General features: G+C 42.1%; 2 long non-coding RNA genes across 2 annotated transcripts in view; one reads left to right on the top strand and one right to left on the bottom strand.

Moving 5' to 3' along the window:
* LOC139075979 (uncharacterized) overlaps nt 1-3,138 on the top strand; it is a 74,009-nt gene extending 70,871 nt beyond the window's left edge. Inside the window, exon 7 of the long non-coding RNA XR_011527094.1 lies at nt 2,960-3,138. This is a non-coding gene — a long non-coding RNA (uncharacterized lncRNA). The remainder of the gene's footprint in view (nt 1-2,959) is intronic.
* On the bottom strand, nt 3,104-7,020 carry LOC139075982 (uncharacterized). Its single transcript, XR_011527101.1, has 3 exons — nt 6,963-7,020; nt 6,265-6,500; nt 3,104-3,348 (listed from the first exon to the last, which is right to left on the bottom strand). It is a non-coding gene; the product is annotated as an uncharacterized lncRNA (long non-coding RNA).
* Between the last annotated feature and the right edge of the window lie 5,836 nt (nt 7,021-12,856).

Below are 12,856 nucleotides of genomic sequence, written 5' to 3'. Positions count from 1 at the left end.
ATTTAATTAGACAACACGAATAAGGATGGTGACACTGCAAATAAAACAACCAACAATACAGAGTCCTAAACAACATTCCCTCTCCACACAGGAGAGAGGGAGATTGTCAGAGCTGTCACTAGGATGTTCTGGTCTTCTGACAGAGGCTGACTACACTAAGAGAGAGGATCCACCTTGCCAGCTGGAGTCAGTGAACTGGAACTGAAGGGCTCTGGAACCTGTGCTCATGATTGAAAGACCCTGATTCCCAAACTTACTTTGACAAGTGTGAATGTATTTATGAGGACAAGGGAACAGAGTATTTGAGAGCAGGACTTTCCAGGAATTCCAGAATGGTGATCACCAATGTAGATAATAAAAGTCATTCTCAGTCAGAACAAATAGGTCAGGATATCAAAGAATGAGCACGAGATGTCAACACTGCTAGCAAAACTGCAAAGCATTCAAAGTTGGTCTTCAAAGTCTTCAACTGCTTGTTTGCCTCCCCTCTCAAACCTTCCAGCTTCCCTTCTCCCTCTGCCTCAGCCCCAGCAGCCCAATTCCTTTGTCTGTGGAAAGTCCCAATATGAGGCACTCAGTTCAGACATACTCTCTGGGGAAGAATTTAAAGCTCCAAAAGATCTTTCTTTCTCTCTTTCCATCTCACTCATCAAAATTTCCATTCCCTCAGAATCACAAGCACTGGAGCCACGCAGTGCTGGCTTAGAAGCCAAGCTATGCCACTCACAAACTAATGAAATTGGGCAAGTTAGTTAACATTCCTATCCTAAGCATCAATTTCCTCATCTGAAAAATGGGAATAATAATAGCCCCTAACTCATAAGAGTTGTTGAGAGAATTCAGTGGGATAAAACATGTAATGCAGTTTACCCAATGGATGGTCCATAGGAAAGGCCAATAAACATCAGTAATGATGTTTATTGTTACTACTACTAGTAATAGTATTAAAGATAAGGATGATCAATAGGTTTAACCATCCTGTGGAAATTTGTCTAATTTTGCAAAGGAGCTCAGTTGCCAGTTGACACTTTTTTGGAAATACTCATTCACATTTGCATTTTGCATCCACTGTTTTTGCTTTTGGGACTTTCTATAGAACAGATTGTGTATCTTTTAATGTAGTAAATTTCAATATTGCTTTTTAAAAGGATCCATCAGCTCTGAAATAGGAAACTCTTCATACATAGCATGAAACCAACACAAGCGATGCAAAACAATGCACCAGCCCAGAGATGCGATGCTAGTAATATACAAGAAGACCTTCCCCCCTTTTCTTTGGTGATTTACTTTATGAATAAATTGCTCTTCTTTAAAGGTCACTTTGTTATTTTAGAACACTTTACGCCTGACACTGTCCTCTTACTGTAGGGAATTGCACAAAGGATAATTTAAGAAATATTTCCTAAGATTTTTATCTATTACATTATCACAATTCTCCCAGAGAAAAACAACTCAAGACGTTGACTAAATAATGTGGTTTGCCTGAAAACATGAGTTTATCAAAACTCAAAACAATAAGGGAAGCTCTTTTATGTATCTTCCACCTGGATAAGACATAATATTGCATTACAATTAATGTTTATTGAATACGTACTATATGCCCGGCAATATACATTACAGGTTTTATATGTATCTTCTCATTAAATCCTGACAATTATTTTATGAGGTAAGTTATTATTATGCTTATTTTTTAAAATAAGAAAACAAAGGCTTAAGGATGTTAAGTAACTGAGCTAAAGTCACACAACTAACAAGGGATGAGGAGAGGATGGATTTGATGATCCTTCTCTCTAATCCAAGCTCATTGCTCAGACTAGCTAGACTCAAACACCTCCAAAAGGAAATGTTAGGAAATGTAAAGTAGGATAACTTCAAAGACCTGAATCAATTCCAGTAAATCTTATAGACTCTACCCTCTGAATCTTCTTTGGAATGTCCATCCTGAACTTCCTATCCACTAAAATGGGACCTAAGAATTTCCTAGTTCTAAGGCAGATTCATCATGACAAAATCAGATATAATAATGACTATCCACCCCGGACATACACTTTCCTTCCATCCTCCCTACAGCCCTTTGAGGTGGGCATCACTCCCGCTTTACAAAGGAGTAAATAGGGTTCTGAGAGATCAAGTCAGAGACCAGAACCTGTTCTCAGCTCCCAGGGATATTTTTTGGCCCACAGAGTGGTATTAAAATATGTGAGCCAACATTTAAAACTTAGATTATGTGCTAAAACCCCAGATTTCTGTATTCTATTGAGAATTTCAAATTCCTAGCAACCCTAGCCAAACTCTGTCATGGCAATCGACAGCTAAAGCTGAAGAATAGTTGCCCATGGCCCATTCTCTCCAGCCATCACTCTCCCCATCAGCCAGCATCACTCATTTCATTTTAGCATGAGTCTCTGTTGGTGCCAACCTCTCATGAGAACAGGCAGGATATTATGACCAACTGTTGACCGATATGCAAAAGACCCTGGCCATGGGAAATATCCACTCTGACATTGCCACCATCTTCAAAAGATGCTAAGATACCAGGAGAGACACAGAGGAACAATACAAAACCAAGGACACTGAATATATTCTCTCAGTCTATTAAAAACACTATTTGCCACAGGATATATTTTTAAAATTGTTGTGGAATATTGTTTTCATTAATTGTTTTGTATAAGTGCCTTTGTTGTTTTGCCACATGATTTCCCTACAAGAAATTCTAATAAAAGACTTATAAAGATCATGCAGTATCCATTTTCCCCTTCCTTTTAGTAGTAGAATCCCTGAGTTTTGGCTAGGCATATAATCACCCAAGAAGAAACTACATTTCCCAGACTCCCTTGCAGCTACACATGACCAGGTGACTTACTTCAGATCAATGGAATGTGGGCAAACATGAAGCAAGCAACTTCTTCATCTTATCCTAAAAGATTGACTTGGACACTCTCTTTTTTCCCTTCCCCAGGTTAGACCACCATTGTGGAAGTGAGCCAGCATCAGCCATGTGGATACTCAAGATTACAGGGCAATAATACGGAAAGCACCACTGTCTCTGAATGTCCCTGTAGAACAGAGCCACCCTACCAGCCCAAGATAACTCATTCTAGACTTTCTTGGGAGATAAATAAACTTTTATTTACTTAAGCCCCTAGAGTTGTATATGTTTTTGTTACAGCAGCCTTCCTCCCCTTATCTACTCCCACTTCTTCCATTTTCAGTCATCATTTCTTCTTCCTTAGATTTCAGAGGATGAGGTAGCCTTCTTTCACTGCATAAAGTATAGCCTTAAATCTTGACACAGTTTCTTAGGAGCAGTGTGACCTTGGGCAAGTTACTACCTTCTCTGCACCTGATCTGCAAAATAATAGTTGGAAGGATTTGTCAAAAGGAGAGAGTACAGTTACCTCTACTTTGTATTTTGAGGTGTCTTTAGTCTATTTCCTAACTCACAAAACCATTCTCCAACCTATTTTTCTCTTATGCATACTTGAGCCCATTACTCCACGCCAAAATCTATCAATGGTACCCCCATTGCCTTTAGGAGAGAATTCAAGTCTCTAAGAAAAGTTTAAAAGTCCCCAGATGATTGGGATTCAGTGTCATCTCCAGGCAGCCAGGCATGCTGTCACTGACTTGCCAAAAAGCCCTTTGAGACCAGGCCTGTAATTCTTGTTATAAGGCCTTATACTCTGAGTTTCCTACAGCTCAGCAAACCAGAAGGCTGCCCAGTATAGGGCTTAAGACCAGAGGAATCGGACAGACCTGGGTTCAGATACTGTCTCCATCACTTCCTGGTGTGACCCTGGCAAAGGATGTAACTTCCCTGTAGATTGGGTCTAACACTTACTCACCTCAGGGCTGTTCTGATTGTTACATTGGATAACGCACAGAAAGCCCTCCGCTGAGTGCCTTGCGCATAGTAAACACTCAAGAAATAGTTATTATCATTATTACAGCTCTCTTTACTAGCTTTTTTAGTTTGTTACAGCATAGAAGAAGCATGGAACAACCTCCCACCACCCCCTCCCCAGCCTCTATCAGAGGATATATTAAGAGCAGTACACAGAGAGCATTACATCCCAAATTATGTGTCCCTGATAACAGTCTGCCAGTGACACAGAATGAAGTGCAAGCCCTCTCCCACACATCTGTCTATCCAATGCATTCTGGGAGAAGTCAAGGGGTAACCACGACTTCCTGGTATCTGAGCAGCAAAATTGCAGCATCCTGGGGCCCAGTCATCAGTTGCAAATCCCTCTCTCCCAGTTTGCCACCACTGAACCACATGCAAGTCGACGCTGGCTTTCGGATTTCTCTCCTAGAACCCTCCATAGTAAAAGTCCCTCATATAAAACATCCAAAGCCCAGCTGTATTGTGCTCTAGTCACGCATTAATTAAAATAAGAAGCCAGCAACCAAAAAGTAATTTTTAATTGGCATTTGACTGCAGTTTGTCTCAAAGAACACCAAAGAGGGAACAGAGAAGAACTTGTTAGAAATTCCCTTTTCCCTTTCATTCATTTTCAATTATTCCCAAACCCTGCAGCTGCCCCAAAGTCTCTCAGCCTTCTCTCTAAAGCTAGACATATGCACACACACACACACACACACATGCATACACACACACACACGCACAGCCCATCAGAGGTACCCTAGAGTTGGCTTGCACATGCTTGAAAGAGTCAATTGTTAAATTTTCAGGAATTTTGCCAGCTGGTTGTTAAATGTATCCATTAGTAAAAATTAAGTTATATAAACTTATAACTAAATTATAAACAAAGGTGATAAATATGCACTACTCAGGGGAAAAAAGGAATGGACATGCCACAATATGAGTGAATCTCAAAATCATTATGCTAAAGCCAGACAAAAGAAGAGTATACATTACATGATTCCATTTATGGAAAACTAGTCTATGGTGATAAAAAGCACGCCAGTGGTTGTCTGGGGTGGGGGTGGGGTGTGGTGAGAAGCGGTGGAAGAGAGAGGTTAGGAAGGGCCACGAGGAAATTTTGGGAAGAGATGGCTATGTTCATCATCTTGGCTGCGGCGACGGTTTCACAGGTGTATAAATATGTCAAAACATCAAATTGTACACTTCAGGTATGTGCAATTTACATCAATTGTACCTCAATAAAGCTATTAAATAAGCACTCAAAATCCACGACTTTCTAATTATTTTACATTTTACTACTACCCATACTCTCCAGGTTTCTTTACATCTTTGTGTCTGTATTGTGGAAACACTACATAATGGTGCTTCTCGGCGTCTCTTCCCAACTCCCTGTTTGGCGACATCGCGTTGGTACAATGAACTTAACTGTGGTGAGAGGGTCTACACCATGGAAATCAGCAAACGCTACAAATCAGGGCTTGATTTTTGTTTTGCTGGTTGTCTAGACTTGAGAAAACCATGGAAAACATGCTAACAATGTAGATTAAATGTTAAAGTGTGTTGTGCCTATAGCCATTACATTGTGAAGAGCACAAAAAATTAAGAAAATATTCTTTCAGTTTTCAAAACCCGCTATCTGATTCAGCGGACAAGTTCCTCACTCACCTCATTGATGAATGTGTAAAGTTAAAGGTATTCATTGTTTCACTTTCTTATGTCTAACTTGTTAATATAGATGAAAATATGAACCGACATTTGTGTCAGAACTATATTCATCAATTGCAATGGATACAAGAGTTCAGCAACATTCAGTGAAAGCATTCTGTGAGAATCAGTTGCTTATATGGAATTCATAATTGAGTATTACATATTTTATGATTATTTGTAAATTGTGTGCTACACCATAAAATCTATAATAAACTTATGTATGTATGTGTGCATACACGCACACATACACACACACAGAATTTTGTTTTGTTTTTTTCAGAAAGACTGTATTAAACATTTACCAGCACTGTCATTTTAATGTGGTTGTGATGTTGTTTGCAAGATAAGCATTCCATTTTCTGGTGTGCCCTGCCTTTTTTCCACCTGAGTTCTTTATTATGTAGCTCTATTTATTACGCAGATTGAGGGGTTTTTCTTTTTCTTTTTCTTTTTCTTTTGTTTGTTCTTTTATCCCAATTCCGGGAAATAAAAAAAGGAAGACTCTGGACTGACCAAATAAGCAAGAATCCTTCCTTCTTCTTCAAGAAGGAAGATTGCAACCACTTCAATATACTCTGCTCTGTTTTCCTTTATTTCTGCCACGTGCGTATTTTTGGCATCGTGCTTTAGAGCTGGCAAGGTGCTTACGCACAGCTACGCATGCTTACTTTAAGACAGCTGGCTTCTATGTCTCCTTTCAAACTGCCTCACTGGCGTCCTGTTGTAAAAACCAGCACACATTTGCTGAAGGCGTAGCAAAGAGAACTACAGGTGTTCATTGCATAACATCAACTGAGCTCAGAGGTTACAAGCAAAGCTTTGAATCCAAGGTTGCCTGACCGTCAAATCCTGTCAACGTCCTGATCCCAGAGATGGAAACATTTCATAGGCTTTCCTGCAAGGCCTGGAAAGACACAAAAATGAAAGGACTCATTTGCTGAGGTGGTAAAAATGTAGGTGAACTTTTTTCCTGTGGTCTGAATTCTATTAATGTCGCTACGACATTGTTTGCCTAACTATATAAACAATTGCGGGATTTATTTATGTGTAGCATATCAAAATGGAGAAATAGCCTTCTTATCTGCCTGCTCCTATTCACCCTAAAGCACAAGGCGTAGTACTAACTTCCTCCTATTTACCCCCATTCCACGACCCTGCTCCTCCCACGGCCATTATCGGCTGTTTTCTCTCCATCCTTGTTTCCCCACCTCCCTCCACAACCACAGCTGCTCTCCTCCCACCAGCCAGTCAGGACAGCTGCTTCCTGACCCCACGTACTCCCCACAAGCGCACCCTCCTCCTGCCCCTGACAGAGCCCAAAAGACCACTGCTCCCGCAGGGTCGCAGCCACATCACCCACTATAACCTCCTAAACGTGCTCCATTTCCCCAGAAAGGCAAGCATCGTCGTCCCTTCATTCCAACTGTCTCCTCCACCTGGAACGTTCTTCTCCAACGTTAACCATGGAGACCCTACTTCCCTTCTGAGCTCCACAGTGATACTTCCTCAGTTCAGCCAAGTTTCACTGAGGCCCTGAGGGAATTAACTCAAAGAATTAACTCATATTAAACTACATATTCTTGACCCTAGAATGATGTCTGGCTCATTGAAGAATAAATGAGCGTCTTGTTCTACAATTAGTTGTTTAGGTTACTTCAACAAACAGTTGCTATGCACTTAAATTGTGCTGATACTAGGGTAAGTGCTATGGATCACGTGAAATAATTAGGTCCAGGACTAATTAGGTCCAGGCCATGTCCTCAAGAAGCTTACAGGTGTGAGGGCCTGTGTTGGGGGCAGGGGGGAAGGGCTGGGACTAGGGTCAGACACTTCCCTCAGGGCCAGATTTTAAGGAGATAGCAATAAACTCAGTGTATTAGTCAGTGTTCTCCAGAGAAACAGACCAAATTGGATATATGTGTATATATATGGAATTGGCTCATGTTATTGTGGAGGCTGACAGGTCCCAAGATCTGCAGTTGGCAAGCGGGAGACCCAGGAGAGTCAATGGTGTAGTTTCAGTCCAAAGACCAGAAGGCTTGAGACCCAAGAAGAGCTGATGTTTCCGTTTAAGTCCAAAGGCAGAAAAAGTCAATGTCCCAGCTTGGAGGCAGGCGGGCAGGAGGTATTCCCTCTTACTCCTGAGAGGGCCAGCCTCACTGTTCTATTCGGGCCTCCTTCAACTGATCGGGTGAGGCCCCCCACATTAGGGGGGGCAATCTGCTTGACTCAGGGTGCTGATTCAAATGTTGATCTCATCCAAAAACACTCTCACAGAAACATCCAGAATAATGTTTGACCAAACATCTGGGCAGCCCATAGCCCAGTCAAGTGGACACATAAAATTAACCAACACACTCAGTAATTAAGATAAATAATATTTCAATGCAGTATTTTTTAAAAAATCAGATTTAATGTAAAACTCCATGATGATCAAAATATTAAAATTTTAAATAAAGGCAAGATCCTTTTCTTTTTGCCTCAGACTCCCACACGGCTCAGCACAGCAGTGTGTGAGGGTGCGCGTACGCTGGAATGAGAGGAAGAGGGAAGACGGCAACGACAAACAAAACACGGGGCACAGGACGAGCACCTCCCCCAGCCCAGAGTCAGAGGGTGGGGCTCCCCACCTGCTTATCCACCTGACCCCAGCATGCTCTCCCTGTTTGTCTCACCTCAGTGAATGAGGCAACCGCGCAACAGGGGCCCAGCCAGAAACAGGGACATCCTGACCCGTTAGCCTCTCTGTCCCCTCAGGTCACTGCCGCAGCTTCCTGGCCTTTCCCTGCACTTCCATCCCCGCAGCCCCTCCAGGGGGCTCTCACAAACGCCACTGCGCGCATCCTGATGGTCCACTCTTCAGAGAGGCCTGTGTGGCCTCGACCCTGCCTGTGCCCAGCTCCCCGCCCCCCACCACCCCCGCCACCAGCCTGAACCCCCTGCCCTGGGCTCTTTTGCCTCTTTCGCTGCTCTCTGCCCTCAGACCCTTTCCCTTCCACGTCTGGAGAACTCCTACACAACCCACAGCTGAGAAGCAAAGCTGATAAATCCAGGACATAATCTGCTGCAACAACAGAGGTGTGAACGGTATCCCGGCTTCTCTGCCGACACTCTGCTTAGACATCGTCCCTTTCAGGAGAACGTGCTTGATTCGCCCCATCTCCCAAGTCAGGGTTGGAAGCCCATTCTATGTGGTCTGATGGAGCCCACCTGTATGCTTACCACGTGTGCTGTATTGGCCTATTTATTTGTCTGTCTCTCCGCTAAACTGGAAGCAACCTAGAGTCAGGGACTATGTTGGGATCACTTTTGTATCCTAGCTTCTGGCATTTTTCTCATATGTAACATATGCTCAATAAATGTTTGTTGAATGAATGAATGAAAGTCCTGTGGCATGTGGGTTGTGAAGAAGTACCAATTAGCTGAAGGAAAGAGAAATGCTGTCTCCCAGGGTTGCTCTGTACAGTTGGACAGGGACAGGTTGTGCACTTCGTAGCTTTAGTAAGACATGATTTATGTCATTTCTAGGTGAATGGCACCCCCAGGGACCACATAGGGAGACCCTACTCCACCTCTAGATTATCACTCCTTGAGGGCAGGGACACTTCCTTATTCACTTCAATTCTGCAAACAGCACCTAACACAGGGCTCCAAGCCCAGTAGGTTCCACTGGCTATGAAAAGAATGAATGCATAAATTCAAGTGAATTTCCCATAAACCTGTGATAGGCTAAGGGTTGCCTTTCTTCACAGTATGGTATTTTCATCTTTAGAACTATGATGAATAGTCAAAAATGATGTCCTTTCCTTCCTACAAGCAGTCATTCATTTAACAAAATGTGCTGAAATACTTACTATGTGCCAGACATAGGCCCTGCCCTGGACACTGAGGATCAGCGGTGAGCCAAACAAACAGATTAAAAAAAGTGAAGAATAGACAATAAACAAATTAGCGAAATAAGCATATAATGTCAGATAATAGGAAATGATATGAAGACAGTTAATGCTAAGCTGGGGAGAGAGGGAAAGAGGGAGCGATTTCAGAGAAGATGGTGAGGGCAGGCCCCGGTGAGGGAGCGATGTTTCAGCCGCCCGAAACAGAGGATGGGAAGATGGGAGGCCTGGCGACCTCCAGGTAGAAAACACTCACCAGGCTGAGCCCAGAGCCAGTGGAAAGGCCTGAACGTGGCAATGAGCTTGAGGTGCTTGAAGAAGAGTAGAGACCAGCAGGAGTGAGTGGAGAGTGCTAGAAGACAACTACCAGAAAATTCTTGCATTCAGGCCTCCTCTTTCCAGGTTCCGTGGAGACCGGGAAGTCCTTCAGTTAAAGAATCTGCTGCTTTTTTTTGAAGTCACTCCTCACCTCAGGCTACCAGTTTCCAGCACTGTTCAAGAGAGTCCTTTTTTCTTTTCCTTTTTTTTGCATCTTTACATTCCAGGCTTATCTTTCTGATATGAAACCCTAGCCACTAGAAAAAAACAAAAACAAAAAAATCTCTCATTTCTCCAAGCAGTACAAGTTTTTTTTTTAAAGGAATGTGAGTGTGGAGGGGATTGCTTCTCTACATGCCCACTCCTGTCCATGAGGAGTCAGAGTTTTACTAGTTATAATTTCAAAAATGGTCTTTTCTTGACGTTGCCTCAATTTCTGAGCATCTCCTGTGTGTTGGCTATTGGCAGTGTGACCAAAAAGCAAGATGGCACAGGCAAGAAGCAAACAAGAGTTTCAATATGAAAAATAAAAAGGCCTGAATTTTTGTATCTTTGTTTCACTGGGGATGTGGTGTAACAAAGACAATTTACCGTTGCTCTTTGCAGGAGACCCTAGTTAAATATTAACGCTTCCCGTCTTAATATGGGTTCCTTTCGATCCTTGTTAACCAAGCTGAATTTGCCCAAAGCATTTCTCCTCTTATACTAGAAAGTACCTGTGGGCAGAGTATTATGTTGATGACTCTATCATCCTCTAGAAAATAATGTCTGCACAATTTTTTTCCTATCGTAGAATATTGAGCAGTCTGATGACGTGAAATACTTTATGGTCAGACTGGTTATGCTGAGAAGAGTCTTTTCTTTAGATGGACCAAGTCATCACAGTGGAAAAACCCAAGTCAATTTCATTTGATCCTTATGTGATTATTTCTCTCTCCCTCATGCCACATTCCCAGAAAACGATTGCTCATTTGGTAGGTTGAAATAAGAGCCACATTCAGATTAGAGCTTCTGAAGTATCGAGGATAAAGTGCACTCAATGAGCTTGTAAACAGTGGTTAAAACACTAATTAATCTTTTATAAAACCTTGGCAAGAGGTGATAAAACTATGAACACACCGTTCCCTTTCCTGGCCTATGCCATGTGAAAAATGTATGGTTCAGAATTTGAGCGAGGGGAGGGAAGAAAGGTGTACGTATTTTGAAAATCTCCCGGATCGTGGTGATTCTGTTATTTTCTCCTCCTCCTTCTTCTTATTGTTTCTCTGTTCTGTGGCTGTATTTCTATTTATCTATTTTTTTCATTTATAGATGTATTACTTTTTTGTCCTGTGCCTTACCTCAAAATTAAGGAAGCATTGTTTCTTTCCCTCCCCATTCTTCTTCTGACTGTTTTATTATTTTCCTCAATATCTCTTCTCTTTCCTTTTATTCCTCTCGCAACTGATCATAATACAGAAGTCAAGATTATTTTAAAACAGCTATTGTATCTCCGAAATCAAGTTTCTGTTTCCCATTCTTCATTGTAAGATCAGAGTTTGGAGGAAGAAAGAGGAACTAACATTTATTAAACACCTTGGTGCCAGACATTATGCAAGGTGCTTTGGAGACAAAAATTCATTTAATCATTTTAACAGCCTGTGGTAGATTATTGTTCAGAAATATTCACTCCCTCCCCCTCACTTCCGTAAGTGCGTCCTTCCTGCTCCAGTGACAGTGGGCTTGCCTACATGACTTGCTTGGGCTTCACATTGGGCAGGGTGTACTGACCCTCCCCTTGGCTTTGGACTCAGCCATGTGACAAGCTTTGGCCAATAGGGTGTTAGTAGACGTGATACAAGCAGAGACTTGAAATACAGGGGAAAACATTCGCAGGCAGCCCTCTGGTCCCAGGAGGAGGACAAGGCTTTCAGAGAACAAATTGCTCCAACCTAGATTAGCTGACTCCCAGCTGACCCCAGCACGCCACAGATGCGTGACCTAAATAAAGATTTATTACATTAATGCCCTGAGGTTTTGTGGCTTTTATTACACAGCAATAGCTAACCAGTACACAACCCTATGAGGTAAAGAGTATTATCCCTTTTTAAGAAAAATGGAAACAGTAAGAAACAATCCCCTATTCACACAGCTCACATGCTGCTGAGCCAGGGTTCACACGAAAGTCGGTCTGATCTAAAATCTGGTGCTCTTTACCTGTAGCATGCTCCTTCTTAAACTTTATATTCCTCTTTCTGTAAAACAAACAAAACAAATTTGATTTTCAGTTTCCTGTGTCTCTTGGTTGACTTTTACATGGTCAAAAACCCTCCCTAGAAAGTGTCTTCTTTCCGCTGCGTAGAGATTTGACTTCCTAGAATCATATTTCTCCTTTATTCGGTGAGTTCTCGATGTGGCCCACTGGTGACAGGAAAAAACCTAATATCTGGTTATTCCAAAAATGTAATTTTTATATATGTGTAATTTGTTTTTTAAGCTTGGAACTGATCAGATATGAAGAGCAGGTTGTGAGTGCAAGTATATGATGGATAATCATGTCCTCGCCTTCTCCAGCCTAGAAGCAGAATGCATGATAAAGTGGGAATACACCGAGTGGCGGCCCCTGATAACACAGTTCTCAACGCTCGGAAAGAACTGGTGGCGCTGCTGCTGAGTCACTTGTCATTATTTTTCAGAACTGATAGTACTGAAGAGAAATACCTGAGAAATGAGGAAACGGCACATACACAGTGCTCACTATTTTTAAAAGGCCACAAGTCTCCTCTGGCTATTCGAGACTGATCAGTTTAACTTCGATATCTGCAGAGGTACTAGAAAAAACAGTCAGTCAATTTGAAATGATGTGGTAGTCAACCCAATTGCCACCCAAAAGGGTTCCCACTTTGCTAGCTTAACCCTCTATAGTGAATCGTTAAACATCACCGGTGGTGGTTGTAAAGTTAATAGAGAATACTGGTTTTTTGGTAAATCCATCTTTGGGATACGATTCAGAGTTTCTCAATCTGGGCATACTGACATTTTGGCCCGGAAAGTCCTTTGTTATAGCACT

This window comes from Equus przewalskii, chromosome 15 (assembly GCF_037783145.1).
Source record: "Equus przewalskii isolate Varuska chromosome 15, EquPr2, whole genome shotgun sequence".
Classification (NCBI taxonomy): domain Eukaryota; kingdom Metazoa; phylum Chordata; class Mammalia; order Perissodactyla; family Equidae; genus Equus; species Equus przewalskii.
The sequence above is the reverse complement of the archived record's forward strand: the minus strand, read 5'-3'. Positions and strand labels throughout refer to the sequence as shown.